Source organism: Podarcis vaucheri, assembly GCF_965113315.1.
Source record: "Podarcis vaucheri genome assembly, chromosome: 2".
Taxonomy (NCBI): Eukaryota; Metazoa; Chordata; class Lepidosauria; order Squamata; family Lacertidae; genus Podarcis; species Podarcis vaucheri.
In genome coordinates this window covers 54,236,453-54,258,333 of record NC_138760.1, presented here as the reverse complement: position 1 = coordinate 54,258,333, position 21,881 = coordinate 54,236,453, and the positions used below count along the sequence as shown (strand labels likewise).

Here is a 21,881-nt window from a genome sequence, read left to right as displayed (position 1 = left end):
ACACGTCATTTCCCTTCTATGTTTGGTCATATTCTACATTGACTTGGCCTCACCAACTTTCTATTATACATTCACTTTTATGTCATATATTTCTCTTTCCCTGTCTGTGCAAATCATACAAACCTCTTGCAAATACAGCAAAGGCAACAACAGCCTGAGTTTTTTTATCAGCAAAACCTTACGTATATTCCAACACCAGTTATTTATGTTTTAGCCAGTACAATAATGTGCTAACAAATGAAAGGTTAGGAAAGGCTGTTGATTATAGATGTACCAAATAAAAAAGTGAAGATGTAGAAAAGCAAACAATTCGAGGGACAAAATCCATTTATATAACCTAAATATCATTGGAGCAGGAAAATGCATGAATTTTGTAACGAATGCTTCCAGCAATTATATTTGAAATTGGTTGTTGTAATAAAGTTGTGAGACTGGATCAAGATATAGTGTTCACAGTTCATGCACAAAATGCAGTTCTGCAATGAAGTTATTGAAAAACATCTAATTATACTAAAGGCTCTCTGTAAATTCTTTCTTAAAAATCCAACCCACATTTTGCAGAAAGAAACTATACATATTTCAAGATTTATGTCTGTTTCAGGAGGATTTTTTTCATCGTGACTTCTGCAATTCAGTTCTGTGTCACCCCCCCTCACTGCATGTACAAATACTGAAAGTGAACATTCTTAGCAACAAAACCTTTCCCCAAAACCAAAGTGCTTAAAGATCCTACCTTCATCAGTGTCTTCCAGCAGTCCCATATGCTCAAGAGCTTTCACAAATGCCACAATTATCACCAGAACAACAATCATTTCAAGTCCCTCCAAGTTCATCTTGAAAAAAAAATTATTTGTGTGACAGCATCTTTTCGTAGGAGAGCATCCGGACTAAGGAGTTAGACCTTTTTAATTAAGCTCTCCCAGACCATGATATGCTACTCAACCAGATACAATACAATGCAAAAGAAGTTCAGCATATTGCCACCATAAAATATTACTATTGACAGCAAGATGAAGAGAGGAATGCAAGGAAGTCATATCTTACCATGTCTGCATCACTTGCCTGCACGGATACAGATGTTTCTCAGTCTCTAAGGCAACAGAATATACAGGAGCTACTTTGTTTAGCGTTCCCTACAGTAGCTGTTTCAGCCAGTTTACAAAATATTGGCTTAGCTGAATCTGATGGCATTTCCCAACATTAAATTGAAAACAAAGCTTCACTTCTGCATTCTTTGATTTCAGTCTAAACTAAGTGCCTTTAAAGCAACTGTATAAAGTTATTCATTTGTGTGTGTGTGATGCAAACACACACACACACACACATGCATGCAGATGTACAGACACACTGCATTTCTGCTGCTTTACAACGTAAGTGGCTGCAGGATTAAGTAAGAGTTTGTGGAAGGGGATGCTTAATTTCCCCTTTGCTGTTCTGAAGATACTTGGAAAGCATTAACCGTGGACATCAATGACTAGTATAATATTTGAGTTGTGCAAGTGACACAAGTGCTGCATGATGGAGACTGGGTGGGCACATAGTAAGATAAAAGCTTTTGGAACTACAGTGGTACCTCGCAAGACAAATGCCTCGCAAGACGAAAAACGCGCAAGACGAAAGAGTTTTCCGTTTTTTGAGTCGTTCCGCAAGACGAATTTCCCTATGGGCTTGCTTTGCAAGACGAAACATATTGCGAGTTCTTGCAAGTTTGTTTCCTTTTTCTTAAAGCTGCTAAGCCGTTAATAGCCGCTAAGCCGTTAATAGCCGCTAAGCCGCTAATAGCCGCTAAGCCGCTAATAGCCGTGCTTCACAAGACAAAAAAACGCAAGACGAAGAGACTCGCGGAACGGATTAATTTCGTCTTGCGAGGCACCTCTGTACCTCTTATGTTGTACCCATTTCATAATGGGCAAGGGAGGAGTAGCTTTGGTGGCTCACCCCATTTCAGGGGCTTGGTCTGGCTGATTGCTGACTTGGGAGGATCTGTTTGTTTTATTTGGAACAAAATGCTACAGTTGAGACATAAAACATTTTCAAGGGCAGCTTTCAATTACAAATGAAACAAATGTTCACCTTCACTATGGCATTTGACAAATTGTTCACATATGATACAGTCTACGACAAGCCTCCCACACCATGAAAAGTTTTGATGTGGAAAAGGGGATGAAGAAAGTAAACTGAAGAAAGGAAAGGAAATGGAGCAAAACAAACAAGAAACTAGTTAGATTCTTAAAATTGTAGAGTTGGAAGGTACCCTAAGGGTCATCTAGTCCAACCCTCTGCAATTCAGGAATCTCAACTAGATCACACATGACAGATGGCCATCCAACCTCTGCTTAAAATTTTGCTTCTAACATTTGATTTTGTGAGACTTTATTTTTTCCCATATCCGTGTAGCTCTTTATTAAAATAATTTATTTTTTATCCCAGTTTTTAATTCCTCTCCATTTAGTTTCATCTGTGAATGTCATAAGTTTACTGCATTCTGCCAACCCAGTTATACTGAACATACTGGGCAGCAACAGGCATGGCACAGATCCCTTCGGGACACCTGGACACCTCCACTAAACTGCCCGTCACCTGTTTTGGTTTCTCCTGTGATGGGATTACATGAATCTAAGTTTTTGCTTCTTACATGGGGTGAGAAACTTTTTTCAGCCTGAGGGCAACCTTCTGAAGGCTCCAGGGGTGCATGGGGGCAGAGTCAAAAGTGGGTGGAGCAATTAATGCAAATTTTTATGTGTACTTTAATTTTTATGAACCGCCTTGTGTCCTAGTTCTGTGAAGAAGCCAGGATATAAATAAATAAATTTAACAATAATAAATAAATAAATGTTACCTTTCTACAAGCACACACTCACACCAGTCTCCATCCTTCATCCAGGACAGCAAGAGCATTATCTGTGCTAAAGGATGTATTCCAGTGAGGCAAGCACACACAAGGAGGGTTATTAGCAGGGCCAGCAGGTGGTGTGGCAGGGATGTGGCCTGGGGAAACTCCCAAGGGCCAGACAGACAAGCTTGGAGGGCCACATTTGGCCCCCAGGCATGAGGTCCCTTACCTGTAATATAAACTGCAAGTGTTGGCTTGTCATATATTTGCTCTAAAAAGCTTTTTATAAATGAATGAATGAATGCCTGAACCAGATCTTAGTGGCTGCTCCATGTGCGTCAACATTCACTGTTCCATCATGTCCCTATTCATGGCAAGCCATTGAAAAGAGATGGGCTATGGAAAAATCGATAAACGGAAAAACAAAGCAAAAAAACCCTTTCATCTGCATTTAGCTAAGTATTGTATTGTCCTCCTGTGATGATTGGAATTGGAATCGTTATGTTGAGGCTTTAATTGAAAACCAACAGACTCTCAGTTTGCAGCTGTCATGGATGTTTAATGTCAATAACAACTCCCAGGATGCCACCATTACCATTATCACAGGCCAAGGGCTTTCAAGGGAGCCTGAGAGTTTAGGGAAGATCTTCTTGTGGATGTAAATAAGGGATGAATTATGATAAGGGATGCTCAAGGTTCCCGCCACTGAAGGCAATCCATATTTTGCCATTGACAGAAGGGAGTGCCATAACCAAGGCCAAGGCCCTCAGTGGCTGCTCTTCATCTGATTTAGCTTGCGAGGTATGCATGCCGGGAGGGAGACATCAGCTCTTTGGCCATTCAGTTTTTAATGGACTGTTCATACAGTTACCCTGATATACTAAATCATGAGTTATATTTTGAAAGCACTGCTGTGCTCATCAAAGAAGCTCCTATCATCCTTCTGCATCAGGTAACCTTCCCTATTAAAGTTCACACTCATCATTTAAGCACTAAGTTCCAGCTGAGCCCCCCCCCCCAGAGCCTCTCTAAGACTGATATGTAATTATAGGGAAGGACCATATATCAGTGGCAGAGCACAAGATTTGCATGCAGAGAACATTATTCAGGGAGGCACCAATGGGAAGATGCTTCAGGTCTTTGTATAAGACACATCTCTTTCCCAGGGCATTCTCCAACCACTCACTCTGGTGGTATTTTTCCTTTATATATGATATGATTTTTAATGTGTTTCTTTATGTTGTGAATCAGTTCAGTGGAATGGAATTATTTCCACATAAAGACATAAACAGACTAAAAACCCTTGCATCTCCAGTAAAAAGACCTTATGCAGGAAGGCTGGAGTGGGTGGGGACTGAGGTTCCCTGGAAAGGTATTCTGTCTGTTTAGACAGAAGAGGGCTAGATGGAATCAGTGTGAGACTCAGTGTATGGCAACTATATATATCGTGTCTGCATGGGATTCTATACCATACTTTGAAAAGTGACTAGCAGAACTGCATAGCCAGTTTGCCATATTGCTTTACAGGTAAGGGTGGCCAAAACCCACAAGGGGGCCAGAGCTTGGTGGGAGAGCAAAAGGATCTAGGCTGAATCTCTGGTATCTCCAGGTAGGGCTATTGCGAAAGGGCTGCTGCCGGTCAGTATAGATGGAGGGATCTGCCTTTCTCAGTTATCTTAATTTCTCATTTTTCCAATCTTAAATCCCATTATCCCCATATCTGTAGCAATATGTGGTGTGTGTGTGTTTTTAAATACTCATGAAAATTCAACATTTTAGTGTGAATTTCTCCTTATCAACACATTTTTGTGTGCTGTTTTGGCTAACATACATATTTTTGCAAGGAATTTTCCCTAATTCATGCAAAACTTAGCTATGTGTGAATTCTGAAGGCTAGCTGTGTTTTGGTTTGTGTATTGTTTCGGGAAGTGTAAATCTGGTAGGTTCCCTTTTAAATACAAACTGAACTGAATTTCTTCCCCATCCCTAATGGTTAGTGCTGACAGTATTATGCTAGATGGATTAATCACCCAGCTTAGTATGAGGCAGCCTCCTATGTTCCTCATTTTATGAATTTGGAAATTTCAGTAGAATTTCCAGAAGCCTATGCAATTCTCCTCAAGCCAGAGTGTTCCACAACACTTGGAAGCCTCCTTAGACTTTTGCGGCAGAACTCTAAACATAGCATGCACAGAAACAGAAAAGCTTCTTCAAAGACCTCAGTCTGCTTGGTCCAGAATAGGTCCTGGGGTGTACCCACATTATACTCTTGCATTGCTTTGTCTCTTATATCACATCCACACCATGCATTTAACAGTCATTGCTTCCTGCAAAAAATCTCAGGAATAGCTTGTAACAGAGCTACAATCCCAGCACCTTTAACAAACTACAGTTCCCAATACTATTTGTGAGACGCCACAGCTGTTAAAGTGATACAAAGTGTTTTAAATGTACAGTGTGGATGTGACCTTAGTGTGCCATATTTGTTCCAATTTGTTTCTGTGCCATTTATTTATTTATTTGGGGGACAGGGGACAGGACACAAGCAGACACATAAGCAAAAGAATAAACAGGAATGTGTATTCTTTTGGTGATGCATACTCTTAAATCAAGTGTTCCAGTCTGCTTCTTTGCATGTTCACTGGAAGACTTGATGAGTTCTGACCTTCCAAATTATATCCTATTTCTTCCTTGAGGGTTCCACTCACCCCCTACCTACACGACTCCTCCCAAAAGATGTGCCCCCTATCTTATTACAATATCCGCACTTCATTCCACATTAACTGCATTTTTTTCTTCTTCTTATGTGTGCATATTAAAAAGCAAGCAAATAAATAAAACATGACATTGTTGAAGTTACTTAGGAAAAATGTGCCAATTTCAGAGTTTCAACATTTCCTCTAATGCCATTCATATTTACTGAGATGCTAATAAGTATTACATTCAAGGGCAATTTCTCTGGTGCACAAAATCGACACCCAATGATTATCTCCTGCTTATGCCTTACAGTGGCACATTCTGATGCACTGAGAATGTAATGCAAATGCAAATTAAGCCTTAGAAAACATGAATTGCTGCCTTTTCCAATTGTTATGCAGTACCAAACGAAGGTTCAGAAGAATAATGGCTAAGAGTCCAGGACCATTATTAGTTTTCTATGCTTTATAATAAATAGGAGGAAGCAGCATTACATTTCACTGTAGATTTCAAATCCCCATTTATTTATTATTACACATCAATGGAGATCAGATCAGCAGCGACTGATGTTCTTTTTCAAAGTTTTCTAACTCAAGAACAAAGGAGTAAATAAACAGGCTGTGTAGAAATATGGGATGTAACTGTGTAGCAGCACCTGTCACATTAAAGGGAGCTTATTTTTATCCTCACTTCTGTTTATGTAACTCAAGCAGTTTATTATTACGAGGGAAAATACCAGTACTTTCATATTATGAAACTTGAGAAACACTGGGTTGAATCTTCAAATTACATTTTGAAAGCATTTGCTCATATTCTGTATCTAGGAATCTAAAATGCCTCTGGGATTTTATTTATTGTTCATGACAGACCACTGAATTCCATTCAAATCAGTGGGTTTTTTGTAGTTGCCTTTGGAAAGCTATGGACTGCAGTCTTAAATACTTTCTGAAGCAAACTAACAAACTAAAATATTCTGATTTTTGTTTTAATTTTTAAGTTTTTGTTTCCACCCTTACCTTTCCACCTTTACTTTTTAAAGAAGGGCTTCTGGTTGAGTCTCAAAAATGTCTGGTATCACATAATCACAATAGGTAACCTGTGAGACTGGTCAATAAATCTATATAGTTTTTTAAAAAAACACTAAAAGGGGACAATGGGGGGGCTTGGGGGCACAAAAACAATTAACACCAAAGTGGGATGCCTATGGCAGTAGTCAGTTAAAAAAAATGCAAAATGAATTTTAAATTGTTGGAGGGCAGCAAAATAATTTTAAACATTTTTTAAATAGAAAAATGGGAAGGGGTGGATTTGAGAAACAAATTTATATTCTGTAGGGTGACGGCCATGAGAAGAATTTCCCCAGATGATCTAAGTCACTGGTCCTAAGACCCACTAGTGGATTGCTGCCTGACCCAAGGTTACAACAGGAGCGCTACCACCATTGGTTCCTAAATGCATGCTTGAGTTAAAAGTGCGACCTGGATCTGAAAAGGTAGAATTTACCCGATTTAAGTGATCTTACAGGTCTACACAATGGCAAGTGGTCTTTCAGTTGCAGCCCAATAAATTTTGTGGGTCACAGATGCCTCATCTCTGCATTAAGTATGTATCACTGCAATCCTATATATGTCTACTTAGAAGGTAGTTACATTGACTTCAGCATGACTTTGCTCTCAGATAAGTGTGTATAGGATTGCATTTACTTCTATTTCAAAGTTTGGAGCTTTTTGTTTTTAAAGTGTGTCAACAATTCTCTAGTAGCTAGCAGCAAGTCTTATGATCCTTCAGAGTTATCAGAAATTCGGGAGGTTTGTTTATAACAGAAAGCTCAGCCATGGTAGAAAGCAGGTATTAACTTCATTTCTGTTCTCATCTAATGATGCAGTGTGGAGCTCTCTAAGCTTGAATGAGGCACCTCTCAAAAGAAAATGTGACCAAGTATATGGAGAGTCATGTTCCTTTTAACCAAGCTCAAAAAAAGGCATAGTGCTGAACAAATAAATGAAGATGCAGCAGGGCTCCTGACAAGCCAAAGATGACAGGAGGTTAATAGTCTGTCTGGTGGGCCTAAAAGCTCATTTTTCTACACCGAACCTAACGAAAGGCATACCATTTCAAGGTTATGAAGTGGGAATTTTCTTTTTTGGGTGTGTGTGTAGAGGGGTGTTGCTTCGGAAAACTAAAGCAAGCAGCAAATCCAAGCCCCAGATGTCATATGTATGCCCCTCTCTGTCAAACCAGGTGACAATCCAAGCTCATAACCTGCTGAACTAAACCACCAACACTGCACAGACAACTCAAACTATTAAAGGACAGAAGTCAGCTGAGCTGCTGTCTGACTTGGTACCTGCAGTCACAACATAATCATGCCTGGAAGGTTGAGAGAAATGATTGACAAAAAGAAATTAAAAAGTCGTGCATATTTATAAGATCAGTGAATAGGAAGATGTGATAGCCATCTATCCACTTCTGAAGTGGGGATGATCGTGATAGTAAAGGAAACATGGAGTGTAGCTTAAAGTTATGGGATTAAACCACAGCCAAAAGAGCCACCCGGGCCACCCCTTTGGCTTGCCAAAAGCAAGCTCCTTCAAAGTCATTGCCTGTCACTTGAGGCAAGCTTCTTCAACATTCGCATAAGGCTGTGCATGCTGAGCCAATCTCTATCCAGTAATTTAGGAACAAGCATCCAAAAGCCTTGAAGTTGCTCAAAAACAATACATGGCTTGTATAAGCTGTTAACTAATGAACCAAAGTTAGTTCACAACTGCAGGAAATTTTGCAGGTTTTCAATATACAGTATATTGATGCGTCTATGATTCTTGAGACTTAAAAGCTAAATGTGGTGCATCCTTGCCAAATGAAATCCATTTTAAATGTTTTCAAAAGAAACTGAACTTTTTTTTTAAAAAAGCACCCTGTTCTTGACTGAGATCATCCTGTTAGAAACCTTGCTTTTTCCTCAATGATAAAAGTAGGTAGTACATATTTTGACAGAACTTTCATAGTATTATTTTGTATGAATACTTAGTATTAATCTTAGCACAGTTGTTACTAACTGATGGTTGGGGAACACTGCCATGTGAAAGACAAGGAAATGGTGACCAATCCTTCAGTAAGGATAATGGATGCAAATACTGTGAGGAACAAAGAAAAGAACCGAGAAATATACCTCTTATTCTGAGATCAGATGAACGCAAGATCCAGACACTGGTTTCCCCCTTCTCCAAATAGGCGCAGGGGACTTGCTGGGACGTTTTGTTCCATAGAGGCAAAGGAAGACATCTTTGTTTGAGACTGCTGGGACACCACATCATGCACTCCCTCTCGAGGTTTTAACCTGGCATTTTGAGCTACGTGCATATTAGCTCCCTCCATGCCCCCCACCATTCCAGCATGACTGGAATGGAAAGGAACCAGGATCACTCTCAGAAATGGTGGCAAGGTAGAGGGTCCTTGGCACTCCCTGCAGAACCAGAACCCTTGTTACGGGTTCCCCTTGCCCTATCAGAAGACTCTTTTTTTTTAATAGAAAAAATGGCCAGGTGCCAGATGAACAATTCAGCAGCATAAAGTCTCCTCTCTCAAGAAGCAACCAGTTGGTGATCCTAGCAGCTTAACTGGCATGCATAAATGTACATTTCTTCTCAACATCGTCTGTCTCACACAAGTAGCACTCTAACTGAAATGTAGATGAGATGAGTGAGATCGCAACCCAATTTCCCAATGCCACTGATAAATATCTGCTGTTATGTGAGGTTTTTAGCCATTATGTTGGCACAGAAGCGATATGTACACAAAAACAACTTGTCACTCCACACTAAATATTTTTTCCTCTTCCCATGTCACTGATAATTCCATCCAATTTTCAGGATGAAAAGATGAATGCATCAGCCACAGTTCTGAAATGAATTCATAACCCTGTATTAAGATAAACAGAACTGGCATTATTTAAAGCTCAAAATGCTTCCTTGACAGCTGTATTAGATATCAGAGAATTTTATCTAGTGCTAGAATGACCCTTCGTACTGTTGCTTTCTACCAAAATGGAATAAAAATTGCTATTTGCAGTCTTAGTACAGGATTTTTAAAAAATGGCATTTTATTGAACAACAAATGCAGATTGTTGTGAAGTGAGATGGAATATTTCACACACACCTTAAGACTCTCCTTCTGACTGGCCCAGCCAGCTCTACAAACATTCAGTAGGAGGGGAGAGGGTTGCTTGTCACCAATCTTCCTTCCCCTAATTCCAGGCTTCCTCTGGCTCTGAGACTACCTTCCCAGGATCCTTCCTTCAAAGCACCTCTCATCTCTTATAGGTGGCTCTTCAAACTGCACCTATTTCTTAGCCCCCCCAACTTCATTTCCTGCAAATTTAACTCTTGTTCACAAACAGATCATGGTCTTGACTCCTATCTGGGTGAGTATTTTGGACCATAGGACCCCTTTCTCAACACCCATCCATGTGAGTAAGAGGTATGATCAGAATTCACGGGGTCTGAGCTGGCAGTGACTGACAAGGAACAAGGCCTTGGTATGGTAGAGGCAGGTTGATGAAGATGCTGACTCAGTTTGGCAACAGCTGTAAAAAAAGGGGGTGTGAATACCATGCTAGAGATAATTAGGAATTAGTCCAAAAATAAAACTCCAACATCACAATTACAACATAAAAATATATGGTGCAGCCACACTTTGAAGACTGGGTGTAGTTTTGGACACCTTGCCTCAAAAAAGATGTAGACACAGAAAAGGTTCCGAAAAATACAGCCAAAATGATAAAGGGGATGGAGGAACCCCCCTATAAGGAATATTTGGGGCTTTTTGGTTTAGAGAAAATGTGAGGGATTGGGGGGGGCATGATAGAGGTCTATAAAAGTATGTATGGTGTGGAGAAAGCAAACAGAGAAAAGTCTTTCTTCTTCTACCATAACACTACGACTCAGGGACATTCAATGAAACTGAATGTTGGAAGGTTCAGGACAGACAGAAGAAAGTTGTTCTCCAACAAGAAGCCAGTATGGTCACCAACTTGGATGGCTTTAAAAGAGGGTTAGACAAAGTTATGGAAGATAAGGCTATTAAAAGCTGCCAACCTTGATAACTGTTTGTTCTCCCTCCACTAAGGCAGTATGCCTTTGGATACCAGTAGCTAGGAATTCCAGCTGGGCAGAGTGCTGTTGCACTCAGGTTTCCCGTTTGACTGGCCACTGTAAGAACAGAGTGCTGGATGAGATGGGCCTTTAGCTCGATCTAGCAGGCTCTTCTTATGTTCTAGATCCAGCCAGTAGCTGAAACCTGCCTTATTTCCAAAAAGATCTCAGTTACTCTCTAGAGTTACCATGCTCTAAAAAAATTCCACAGATCCCGTGAATGGTTTGGGAAGATATGATGCATCAGTTTCTTGAATGTGAAACTGCAGAGAGGCCCATGTAAAGGAAGCATAAATACAATAAATCATTTTCATAACATAAAGAAGATCCCAGAAAGCCTTTTGCCAGGGTAATGCCTTGCAACTAGCTGTAGACAATTCTTATTTTTCATTCTTATCTGGGTATCTAGAAAGCTTACAAACATTTCAATAAATGTGCATAAACCAGAGATGTTATTTTAACAAAGAGGTTTAAAATAGTATAAAGAAATCACCCAAATAGTTAGCACAGCTAATTGGAGATGATTACATTTAACATGACTGGTGACAAACTGCACAATGTCTATTGTTTCTTCTGATGCTCAGCTGTATGCCCTTTCCCTTCTCCTCTTTAATTACTCAGAGGTACAACATATTCACCCAGCTATCTCTCCGAGTTAGACACTGCTACATGGCAAGTTTTGCTTCAGTGCTGCCTATTCCCTCCAGTATACGTCAGACACATTATTCTTCATCTTGGGTGACAATAAACTCCATCGAACACTCTCCAGGGAAAGGCAGATTTTCTGCCTTTGTATGGAGATGACTTCACAATCAGGAGCCAGTGATCATGATGTTCTACACTTCAAGATGAAGATGTTGTTCATATAAAAAGTCTGAATGACCACTGAACCTCTCTTATGCCATTTTTTAAAAAGTTTGAGGAAGAAAAATATGAAGGGAAGCATTTGTGACCTGAATGAGTATTCAAGCTAATGCAGGTTTTAGATTTGTACATTGTCTGAAGAAAGGATCACGTTAAGCTTCAAGCGTGAAAACAAATTTGACTGGTCCAGGGTTCCTTTACTTTTTACCTTTACCTACATTGTTTATGGGCTGTGTGTTACTGATCCAAAACCTCATCTCCACCCCAAATCCCACCTTGTTATCATCAGATGGACTATTTTAGTGCCCAACCAACTATGCATGTAAGGATTTAACTGATAAATCTGCAGATTATTAGTAAGTCAAGAAATAAGTGGAGTACCCAGCTGATTTAACAGTGACAGTAGCAGAACCAAGAGCCAAATCCTATGTAGCAGAAGGATCTCAGAAGATGTGCACATCATTTGCTCCTAGCAGCATTGAGAAGAAAGAAGGGATACGCTGAATGGAATGAAAGTTAAGAGACGTTCAGGATCTGGATGCTCGTGGCTGTTTTAGAAGATCTTAGAAAAAGAAGAGTGTTAAAGAGATCATACTGAGAGAAGGAGGATGGGGCCGAGACTAGGAGCTGTTATGCCAAAGGCTTAGAAATCATACTGAATTCCTAATAAAGACTCTAAGGCTACTGGCCATAAGCCCAAAGAAACTAAGCCAGGTTCTTCATTGATGCATTCCCCCAAGCCCAGTTCACCCGAAAAATCAACTTTCTCCTACTCTGCTGCATCTGCCCAAAGAAGAGAGACCACAGAACAGAAGAAAAGCAGGCCAGGAGGTTGGCTATTTACAGCCACACTGCTCAGGGGTGTGGGTGTGTGGGTGTGTGGAGGGGGCAGCAGAGCTTAGGAGGGACAGACTAGATGGAAATATTTAAAGTCTCAGTCTACCTATAGCCTTTGTCAGAGTGAATTTTGCACCTGGAGCTTTCCACTTTCCTGCAGCCACTGGCCTGCTTTGCTGGTGGTTCAGCAGACCTGAGGGGAAATAAATGCCAGTAAGTAGCATAGTTCAACTTGGAGCTCGAGTTTTTCAAGCAGAGCTCTTTAGAATTCTTCAGCCTTAGGAAAACCTGAGATCTACATTGTGCTTTCATAACACCTTCCTTGCCCCAGGAATAACATGCGGGGCTCATAAATCGATGCCTGAGACTAATGATTGCAGTGCTAAAGAAAGGGAACTACCTGCAAAGACACCAATGTGTCATCTTTTATTGCCAATATAAAGTTATATGAATTCTTATTTTATTTTATTTGTTGTAGCTGAGGCTTTTTATCTGACACCAGAGAAGCCTTGTTGGGAGAAGCAGAAAAATAAAATATGGATGTAGTTTAAAACTTGCAAGCTTGGTTTTTTCCTCCCTTTATTGGGTGCTTGAATAAAAATGGCTCAGTTAAAAATTGAAGTAAAGGAGATGCTTTCCAGATGAAATGTTACCATTGGTTCTATAAACCTGAGGGCAGCCTGACCTTTTTGCTAAACTAATAGATGTTTTGGATATGGGTTTCCAGGAAGTTACTAGAAGCTGGTGAGCCAAATATTGATATAGAATTCTAGTTCTAATGGGATATATGGTCTCATATTGGTTTAGGATAGATAGGTTTCCCATGGTTGTGCCCACAATGAACTATCTAAGAAGAGTCTGTTGGATCAGACCGATGGTTTATCTAGTCTTCTCTCTGGGGCCAACCAGATGCCGCTGGAAAACAAGCAAGCAGAACCCGAGCACGGGAGCACTCTTTCCTCCTATGGTTTCCAGCAGTTGGTATTCAGCAGCAGTAATAATATGGGAGGAGGGAGAGAGGGCCACAGCTCAGTGGTAGAGCGCCTGCTCTGCATGCAAAAGGTCCCACATTCAATCCCTGGTATATCCAAGGCAGGGCCAAGGGGGGGCGGGGGAATCCCTGCCTGAAATTCCTGGACAGCTGCTGCCAGTCAGTGTTAAGTACACTGAGCTAGATGGAACCAATGGTCTGACTCAGCATAAGGCAGCTTCGTAGGTTTCATGCTGAAACATAGGTAATTAAGGCCAGAAAGTAAAAGGAATTAACCAGAAACAACCAGATGTCAATGATAATGGCAGCTGAGCATCAAACAAAATGCAACTCGAGGATCAGAGGTGGGGATGGGAATAATATCTGCACTGATAGATCCTAAAAATGCAAACAGGCAGAGAACTAAACAAGAGAGACTAGACACAATGCATTTCCACTGTTTGCCACAAAGATTTTGAATGCAAAGCTTTTAATTATTTATTTTCATCCACCCAGTCATTCAATAAATATACCGCCCTTCATCCAAAGATCACAGGATGGCTTACAGTATAAAAAGCTACACTGTAGACTGCACAATACAGCAATGCTGTTTTCTAGAACATTTTAATTAGTTTCTTGGATAAGCTGGATGTACTGTTGATTCCTTCTGCGCCCCCCACTGGTACTACCATCATGTCCCGAGTACAAAATAATTCCAGCTAAAACCTTATATTCATTTTTCATATGGTCTAGTGCTCATCTGAAGACTGCAAAAACAAAAACAAGCAGCCATGCTTCGCCTGCCTGTCCCCTTAATATTCTTCTGTGGGCCCCTTCTCCAGTTTTCAGAGAATGACTGGAAGTGGGGAGGCAGAAAAAGGTCCTCCTTTCCTTCCGCTCTGCAGACAAGCTCTAGATTTTCTCTACACCCCTTTTCCAGCAAATCTGGGCCACATCCACAGCATACAGATCTGCAGCAGCAGATCTGGGCCACATCCACAACATACATTTAAAGCACTATTATGCCAATTTAAGCAGTCAAGGCTTCCCATCCCAGCATATTTAACAAACTACAGCTCCCAGAACTCTTTGATCCTGGGCGCAGTAATTTAAGTGTGGTGAGAGCTAATAAGAGTCTTATAACTCTTCTAATAATTCTTCTCTCACAGAGTGACAATTCTCAAGAATTTCCTCTTCTCAGGGAATTGTAGCTGTGTGAGGGGGTTCCTAACAATTCTCAGCACCCATAAAAAATTACAGTTCCCAGAAGCCATGCCTGCTTAACGTGGCATCATGGCGCTTTAAAATATATTGTGTCGATGTGGTCTTGCTTTGGGGTTTGATTTTCTTTTTGGATTTTCCCAGGATTGGGAAACTGAGTGATTGAGATTGCTCAGAAAGGGGAGGAGGTTGGGATGAGTTCTAGTTGAGGGTAATGTCATATGAACAATGCCCAAAAATCTTGGATTCAGCTTCAGATTCACAGTCAAACCAAGTATTTCTGTTCTACACATACCAAGTGCCATACTCAAGAAAGCCCTTTAAAATGACTTCTGCTGACGTGGTAAGTTTTCATTTTTCCTAGATAAGTGCCATTTAACCACAAATGGTTCCCCATTTTTGAGCTAGCACAGTCCCCAGGTGAGGACTATTCCACAAAAATGGATCACATCACTATATTCTTTTTGCCCTTTGTGGGCTTCCCCTGAGGAACAAGTCTAGGGACAAATACTGGAAGCCGCAGCAAAATGCAAAACCACATTTTTCTATAAAGGTGGAAACAGAAGGATGTGGGGATTCTTGAGGACAAGGCATCAGATGAAAGATATTGATGGTGCGACCGAGCATTCAGCCAAAATGGGAAGTTTGAATATCTCTCTCATACACCCCCCCCCCAATCATTTTTCCCCAGGGGGAATAGAAATGGAACAAATGTGTTCATCTATTGGTGCAAGGCAGGTATCCGAGAGAAGAGACAGCAAGTCTATATTGTCATGATAAGAGGGATGTATTCCTCCTCACTCCAGCCAGAGGAAGGGGGATGACAGTTGTTTGTGCTCACTGGCATCACCACAGAGCCAATCAAGTTTTGAAACATCACACTGTCACCAAGGTCAACCCTATCCTTACCCTGACTTTGAAGAGGGGAGATATGAGACTATTGTTTAGTGAACCAGGCAAACACTCTGTTTTGCACTGCTATCTATCAGACCACCTGCCAAGAGAAGACAAACAGACAGGGGGTGTCAGTCCAGTTGTCTTTGCAATGGAGAAATGTTCCATCCCCAGTGCTGGGCCAAGACGTTTTGCTGGCTGAAGGAGAGACCAAACAGACTTCTCTCTGCCCACATGGTGCCACCCTATGGCAAATGCTTTAAGAAGCCTTTCTGCATGATTCAGAAACCAAATCCTTGTCTTCATCAATCACTTCCCATTGTGCTACCTGAAGCAGGTCACTTAGCTCATGATGGGGTCACACTGTGAAGAAACCTTTTTATAAATGCATCCAAGGAGAGAGGGAGCGCCTCTGAACAACCACAAATAAACATGAAATAAACCCTTTTTTTTTGCCCTGAAAAAGTTCACTTGCAAAATCTGGCAGTTTGAGGACTACCATAGTAAGGGCAACAAGTCTAATTAAAAATATCATAATGCAAGTCAATGACAGACTTTCCTCCTTTCTTATCATATTTGCAAGGATATGCAATTTTAAAAATAATAATGATACAGTAATTAATAATGATAATAATCATGCACTTACCAGTCTTGAGAAGAGTAGGGCTGTCTTCCTGGAGGCAGATGAGCAATAGTAGGAGCAGAAGTGGCTTCCTTCTGTCTGGGTCTAACCAGTGTTCACACACTAGAGAATGCTTTTCTTCAAAACTTCCAACTATCTATTATTATTAATTATTATTATTATTATTACTATTATTATTACTATTATTATTATTATTATTATTATTATTATTATTATTATTATTCGGTGGTAAGGATTGCTCTGTTTTACCTGTGAGGCTTATTACATGACTATGCTGGTCCAAGAGCATACTGAATGAAACAGGGAGATGGTGACAGATGAACTATGCCTATACAGGAGACTGGGCACGTTTAAGTCAAGTCAAGAGTGTTTATTTTGAGCACTGTGGAGTTCAAACCAGTAGCACCCATTAGGCAAGGAGCTCTGTCTCTATCAGGACTGCTGGCTGGAAGAGAGAACTGCATACAGTTCAAGCTACACGCACACAACAGCACAGAATCCTTATGGCTCAGGAAATCGGGTGACCCCACAGGGCTCATCACACTCCATTGTCCCATATAAAGTTCCCAAAGACCTTTAGTCTGGATTCACTTGTCTGCCATTGAGCATCGGTGGCAATGATCTTGTAAAGAGTCTCAAAGTATCTATTGTGGAAGTCAAGGAATGTCAAGTGTTTTTAAAATCTGAAACTTCTTTACTTTGGACTTTTGCTGCTTTTTTGGTAACCATCAAGTCTAAATGGACACCCAGGGACTTAAGTGTAATGACATTTACAGAGGGTTGCAATTTAAAAACCCTACAGTGAGGCTATGTTGGATAGCTGAAATGGTGGGATTCCTACGGTGTGTTGCTTTTTTCATCCCATTGTGCTGAATGCTAAGAACCCTGGGATAGTTAGACTTAGGAGGTTCCTCAGGGATACAGATATTAGAAATTGTCCTCATATCTTTAAACAGGGGAATGGGCCTGGCTTGCCTGCATTATTATTATATTTGTGGGGTACATTTTTTCATTAATCTGCATGTGACCACACCAAACCAGAGATTTCACACAGTATACACTGAAAAAGGTGGTGCAAAGTAGTCATATTCAGTTTGCAATACACAAGATAAATTTCTACAACTGGAAATCTCAGGATGCAATACTTTGTGTGCATATTGGGCAGTAAGACCCACTGAAATCAGTGGGGATTGATCCCAAATATGAATGCATAGGATTGTGCTGCCATTGTTTTAAAAAGCACATCAAACCTGGAATAAAGAAAATCTCCCTTGTGCAATTTGCAAGCAACCCATTCAATATGACCTTGATGTATAAAAGCAATCCACACCCAGATGCAGGGGAGAACAAACCAGACCAAACCATGTCAAGACCATCTCCCTTTAGGGAGAAAAGTTCCCTTAAACTGGACAAAAGTGCTAACTGATTTCTGGATACAAAAGAGAACTGTACAGAAATGATTTGTGATTAAGCAGAAACAAGGAACAGTCACATTTTGAGGGCGGGGAAACCAGAGGAGATGCTTCCTGTAGGAACCCTGGGCAGTTCCTGCTGCCCCCTGCAGAAGAGATCCAGTTTTCTATACAGTGTTAAATGTGAATTCTTTCCACCATCCCTGACCACGCTAGAGAGAGAGGAGCAAAAAGGAGATGAACCCTGAAACAAAAGAAGTTTAAAATCCATGGTGGTAGAAAGGTATGACAGCTGGCTCAATGAACTGATTTCGATGCCAAAATGAATGACAAGCTGCTCGTTGCTAGCGGGCGTTCAGAGCAGCGAGGGTCATGTAGGAAGCAAGGCATGCCTATTCCACAGCAGTCATATATAATGGTTGACAGGAGCAACAATGTTCTTGGCCTGATGGTTAGTGGAAGGCAACCACTTCTTTAACCGGTTCACAAAGTAAGCTTTTCAGTGTATGACCTGTTAACTTGCCACTCACTAAAGCAAAGGGCCATAAGGAACTCTTAGAAAGAACTGATCTTAAAGGGATGGGTCTTATGGGAAAGCCAGAAGCAGAGCCACCAGCATTATATAGACATATAATGTATAGATGTGCAGTACAGCTGCACACTAGAAAAGTAACTTGGAATTAGGGTCTCTGTGCCATATGGCATGTGATCCCGACTTTCCAGATAAACACCTAAAGAATATGGAAAACAAGCACTATTCAAATGAATAATAGAAAAGCCGCCACTGAACTCAGCGGGGCTTAGATTGTGTTGATACAGTTTTTACTGTGAATTTGATGATAGCATCATCGGCATTTCAGTGGCTTACGGAGCCTGGGGCTGTGCAAACTTTGAAGATGACAGTCTAACCTTGTTAACAGGCTGCGACAGCTTGAAGAAGGCTTACTTTGGTTCCTTATATCCCCAAACTGCACATTTCACCAAATAGACCAATCCTGACTTACCTGCAAAAAGAAAAAAGAGAAAGAGAAAACACCAAGTTGTTTGATTGGATTATTGCTCACATGCTTCAGCAGAAATGTGTGTTGGCAAGGACTAAAAAATAAATAATGATTCTTGAGAAAAACAAAATCACAGCAGCATGAGCTAAGACAATTTCAATGTGTCTGATGATTTATTTATTTAGAGGGTTCCCACCTCCCTCTCTCTCCATTTGAATAACTGCAATAGCCTTTTCATCCTGGTAATTTCATTTTAAAAGGATGTGCTGTTAAATGGTAATCTATAATGCGTTCCACTTTTCCACTCCAGATTTTCTCTCTGCCAATATGATCTGGTGGTCTGTTTTGAAACAGTCCATTTAATTTCTTTCTCTACTGAGTCAATGTGGTTTGCAAAATGTTCATTGAAAAATGACTCTGTAGGGATAAACATCTCTAACAGCGTGTGGCTGTCCCCTTTGTTCAATTTTAATTTCTTTTTTTGAGGGGCAGACAAGACAATCTGTCTGCCACCATGAAGCTGATATCCTTAAACAGGAAATGAATTCTTGATCATGCTCCACAAACATAACAAGAGGAGTAGGTTTGGCTTTAATATTACATCTCTATAAAATCAATCTCAAAAGTGTTGACATTCGACTATAAAAGTGGAGTGGAGGGACAGAGAGAGAGGGAGAGAATATTAAAGAGATGCATCTCTTGTGCTCTAACCAAATTGAAGTATATTCATTACAAGCAATTTAATAAAACAAGCACTGGGTGTTATCACAGCATGTATGAACCCAAAAATCATGGTCCTCCATGTTTCCATGTTGCCACTTGTAACTAAACACACTGGAAGAGACAATGCAGAGTTGTCTGTTTTGCCTGCAAAAGGTGCCAGCTTGAATCCCAAATGGTATCTCCAGGTACAGCTGGGAGAGACTACATGCAACTTCCCATTTATGTGGATGTTATGTTCCAAGGCACTGCACATATCAGTGAAATCACGTATATTTGAAACACCACTAGAAAAGCTGCACCCCACCCCACCCCAACCCCACCCCTTTCTGTGACGTTTCTGTGATGGCGCAGTCACACACATTTGAATGTGTGTAAATGGGGGAGGGGGGTTGCCTGTACTAGCCAAAATCCTGGAGAGACACTGTCAGTCACTGTTGCCAGTACTGAGCTAGATGGACCAATAGCCTGACTCCATATATGGCAGCATCCTACCGTCCCAACAGATTGCATTTTCAAAATCATTCTGGGGAATCGACTACCAGTATGTACAGCAGAAAAGGGAAAAGGGGGACAACTTAAATTAGAAATGTGCAGCTTTTTAAAGAAAGTGGAAGTCATTTCAGATACGGGAAAATGAAAGATGATCAACCCTTATTTGCAAATATTGCAACCAAATTAAGCAACAATGCAATCTCAACACTGATCATTAGCGAAAACTCAGATTACCCTTTTTAAAAAGGCCTGGTGACAATCAGACAGATTTTACAAGGACTATCCACCAACTGGCAATCCTAGTGCTCCAAGGATATCACTGAGAAAGCAACGCCTCTGGCAACGGTAAGTGTGGGACAGAATAATGATCCACCACTGGTTCTCTTTGGAGGCTTGTTGTTTGTTTATTCTGCTTTAGAACAACTGAGAATCACAGCTGGAGAAAAGAGGAGAAGATGCTAGACATTTTTACTTGTTTTGATTGCTATCTGTTGGCACTAAGTGCCAAATTTCCTTTGGTCACTTTGAAAAGTTCAGTCACAGCTAGGAGTTAAGCATTCACACACACACACACACACACACACAACCATTGAGCTGCCCCAAATATACACCTCAAGGTTTTCTATGAAACCTTTGGCAATTCCTAGAATAAGTAGGTGTGACTGAAAGGTGTCAGAGCACATTTTCCACATATACAGAAAAAGCAAGATACAGTTGTTACATATTGGATCAATTTTTAAAATAGTAAATGAAACTGATAACTAAAACAGGAAAATCTTAGACCTGGGTGGTTCTAGCTGTCCATTTAAGAATGTGCATCACATTCCTCCAGAGGTTCATCTCCTGCAGTGGATGATCTTCCTCCTTCCTTAGGGGTGCATGCTTGCCCTATGTTGCTGTTCCAGGACAGTCCACGTGGGCCTCGAGTTGCTATACCTTCTCTTCCAGCAAGGCAACCAGCTCGCAATTGCTGCAGATATAGTTTTGCACATTCTCAGGCAGGAAGATAAACATGGCACAAGTGTTGCAGGTCACTGCAGCAGGACCCTTGTCATCCAAGTCTCTTGGTCCTATGTACATTGTGAGACAGCATGTCGGGCCTCCCCTTCAAGCTCCCCCACTAAATGCCATCACAAACACTCCTGTTTACAAGTCCTGATCATGACCTCACAGAAGCTGCAATCAGCTAAGTATGACCGCTGCTGGCTGCTAATTCCTCCCTCAACTCAATTCCTCGCTTAGCCTGGCTGCCTCTCAGCAGCAGCCCCTCCACTTAACATCCGTGCATAGAAAACTGACGTTCACCTCTGTTTACATAGGTGAGCATGTGTTGGTGCCAACTGCCACACATGACTTCCAGAGTGAGACAAGTGGCACAGTCCCACTCACCTTTATTCAATTAAACCCTTAGACTCATAAAACACACCATGTCTAGATGGATGCCCTCGCCTCACCACCACCTATGTTTCCATGGATAACTGACTCTTACTCTCTTCTCCCATCTTTTCTCTTTCATCTCAGAACTGTCCAGAATTTCCTTGTACTCGCATTAGTGCCAATGCCCTGTTATACTGATTATAGTGGTGTTTCACTATAATAAAAGAAAATGAATTAATGAGAAGCCAGTAATTAAAGCCCATTCCATGGGGAACAGGAACTAACTAATTAAGGCTCATTTAAAGGACAATTCATCACCAATGACCCCTGCTGAAATGGAAGCAATTAAAAGCAGAACCTACAAGGAGGGAGCTTCTAATTAAAGTTGTAAAAGGCTCTTTGCTGAATGTGACTTGCTTCTGAATTACCTTAAAGAAGGATATTAGTCATTGGGTCATACACTGCCAGGCTAGGTAGTGCTCTACAATGTACCACATGGAACTCTAGTTTTATTCCTCTTTCAGCTGACTATCCAAAAGCAATGCTAGAGGCTCATGATGTAAAAGCCATCTTAGGCTCAGTGTGACAGTCACTTGAATGTATTTTCAATGTGACAGCCACTTGAAAATACAACTGCCTGACAAAGACAGGTCTAAACGGCATCCTGTCTGGGTAAGCTGGTCTCCAAATGGTTTTGTCAAGGTTCGGCATGCTAACACAAACCAGGGTGAAAAAAAGGCTGCATTCTTGTTTTGAAAACCGTA

The 21,881-nt window shown here is 40.9% G+C and overlaps 1 protein-coding gene across 8 annotated transcripts in view; it reads right to left on the bottom strand.

Annotated features, from left to right (window-relative positions):
- Window positions 1-21,881, bottom strand: part of KCNIP1 (potassium voltage-gated channel interacting protein 1) — a 509,279-nt gene that overhangs the window by 156,126 nt on the left and 331,272 nt on the right. Inside the window, exon 1 of one of the 8 annotated variants that reach the window (XM_082213093.1) lies at window positions 18,434-18,528. The exons of the other annotated variants lie outside the window; for them this stretch is intronic. The gene's annotated coding sequence lies outside the window, so the exon portion shown is untranslated. Of the gene's footprint in view, window positions 1-18,433; window positions 18,529-21,881 lie in introns of those variants that run through there. 8 annotated transcript variants of the gene reach the window in all.